Source organism: Pteropus vampyrus, unplaced genomic scaffold (genome assembly GCF_000151845.1).
Source record: "Pteropus vampyrus isolate Shadow unplaced genomic scaffold, Pvam_2.0 Scaffold292, whole genome shotgun sequence".
In the NCBI taxonomy this organism is placed as follows: Eukaryota; Metazoa; Chordata; class Mammalia; order Chiroptera; family Pteropodidae; genus Pteropus; species Pteropus vampyrus.
In genome coordinates, this window is record NW_011889073.1 from 557,763 (window position 1) to 560,556 (window position 2,794).

Consider the following 2,794-nt stretch of genomic DNA (forward strand, 5'->3'; position numbering starts at 1 on the left):
AGATCTGCGGCCGGCGCTTCACCAGACAGGGTGGGTGGGTTCTTGAAGCCCTGTGGCGGTCAAGTCCAGGTCAGTTGTGTCTTCCTCCCGGTGTGTGGGTCTTCCCACTCAAAGGCGAACAAAGACTGGCTGGTGATAACCAGAGGCAGAAGAAGGCGTCTCTGAGATCGGGGCAGGTGAACCAGCTTGCGTGGGCAGGTAAGAGACTCAGGAGGGTGTACGGGTTTGGGACCACTGAATAGACGGTAACCACTGCATTGTTGACGGCGCAGAGGCCCTGGACAGGGCGGTAGTCGTTCCCTCCCGGCTTCTTGACCAGTAAGAGCAGAGTGTTCCAAGGTGACTGACACTCAGCTAGAATTCCAGTATCACGCAAACGCTGGATGTGGTCCCGAATTCCCAACCGTGCTTCCCACGGCACTGGATATTGCCTTTGTGTGACAGGAGTGGCTCCTGGCCTCAGGTCCATCACGATGGGTGCATGATTTTTGGCTAAACCTGGGGGCCCTTTTCTGCCCGGACAGCAGGGAACCCCTCTAGCAGGCTGGTTGGATTTGTTTGTTTTCTTTCCGGAAAACAGAGGCGCCACTCGTCCTCCCTGGGCACAGTCACAGCCATCATTAGAGCAGGTTGGCGCCCCAGGGTGAGACCGGTGGGCTTCCCGGGGGCAAAAGTGATCTGTGCTCCAAGCTTCGTTAATAAGTCTCCACCCAAAGGGGGATGGGGCACCCTGGTAGGAACAGGAACTCATGAGTCACCAGGCGGCCCCCTAACCAACATGAGCAGGCTTTGCAGAACGAGAGGGCACTGCGGTCCCCCGTGGCCCCGATGATAGTTGCTGTTCAGTCTGTGGAGGGAGCCACGGGCGTGGTCACCACAGCGTGTTCAGCCCCAGTGTCTACCATAAAGGTCACTGATTGCCCCTACTTCTATTGCAACTGTAGTCTCCCAGGGACCCAGGATCAGGGAGCCTGGTCGCCCCTAGTCTGACTCTGCTCCAGCCAGGCCGATAAGGTCTTGGACGCCTGGCTCAGGCTGGTACTTTCCTTCACGGGGCTGACTGGACTTCTGTGCCCTTCAGGCGTCCTCCCGCGCCGGGGGCACTCATGTCCCCAGCGGCCGGTCTCTCTGCGGTAGGCGCATTGGTCACGGCACAGCGGAGGTCTCCTCTCGGTCTCTCCCTTCCGTGGGGGACCAGCTGCCTGCTGCACCGGGCCCGGGTTCCCTAACGTGGCTGCCAGCAGGGGTACCTTTTGTCTCATCCACTCATCAGCTGTCTTTTGGGCCTCCCGGTCGCGGTTCACGAACACCTAGTTTGCGACCTCCAGCAGCTGGGTGGTGCACATCCCAGCAAAGCCCTCTAATTCCTGAAGCTGGCGGCGGATGTCAGTGTTAAGATTGAGCCACGAATGCTGTGTTGACCAGGCGCTGGTTCTCTCGTGCTTCGGGGTCAAAAGGGGTACACACCCGGAACGCCTCGCACAGTCTCCCATAGAACTCTGTGGGCGACTCCTCTGGCTTCTGGACGTGTCTGCCGGCTTCCTGGCCCCAGCTTTCACCCCCTGCAGTATGGCCTGCTGGTACTGCCGAGAGACTCTCTTCTGTTCAGGACGTTGAAGTCCCAATGGGCCTGGCGTCTGGCGCAGCCCCTGAGGCCCGTGCTGCAGGGTCTAGCACACGATCGATTGGTGCTTGTCCTTGGAGCCACGCCCGCGCTCCTGACAGCATCTGGCGTCGTTCTTCAGTGTTGAAGAGAGTTAGGAGGAGTTGGCGACAGTCGTCCCAGGTAGGCTGATGAGTTTGGAAGATAGACTCAAGCAGGTCAATCATCGCCTGGAGCTTCTCCAAATGCGGCGGGGTGTGCTGCTTCCAGCTGACGAGATCAGTTGTGCTGAATGGCTGATAGCAGAGGACAGGGCGGCCAGCTGGAGCGTGCCACCCTCCCCGATCTCGAAGGGACCTCGCATCTCTCGGAGGGGCATCTGGATGGCTGCAGGCGGTTGGGCTGGTTGAATGGCCAAGCGAAGGCGCCGCGGACTCGGGCTTGGCGGCTGCTCAGGCTGTTGGAGCAGTGAAGGCACCGATGGCGGAGGGCTGTCCGGTAACTGTGCGGGGACTGGCGGAGCTGCCGGGATGTACGGCGGTGGGAAGAGAGGCTCCTCCTCAGGGACCCCTTGGTGGATGGCTCTTGCTGGCTCTTCCTTGTCTTTTCCCTGAGTTGGTCGGGCCACAAGTTTCTTACTCCGTCCCTGCCTATTTGCGCAGAACCAGGCCCAAGGGAGCACTACAGTAGCGATTTGCAACCGTGAGTCTATATACAGAAACTGGTCTGGATGTCCAGGGGTCCCTGTCACTACCTAGCACACAGCTCTCACAGTGGGGAGGTCCAGGGTCCCTTCTGAAGGCCATCTTACCGTGAAGGCGGGCCACTCAAGTTCACAGAGTGTGAAGTTTTCCTGGGGTCAACTTAACCCCGTACTCTTCTGAGAAACCTTTCTTAAAATTTTTCAACATACAATTGAAGACAGTTGGCTTAGAGGAACCTCCGCCCATACTGTCGTAGGAAGCTTCAGAGTGGAGGGAGAAAACAGACCTTAAAATCTCAAGAAAATAATTTGACTGAAGGCCTCTATGTCAAAAGGCCCGTTTGGAGATAGACAATTCTTAAGCTGAATCAGTAATCGATTGTCTCCCCTCCCTGTGTATCCTACCTTGTGTCGGTGGCGCAAAGGCAAACAAGGGTGGGTGCCTCCTCCAGAGAGGAGACCACTCAGGTGCTCGTCTGGCCGCATCC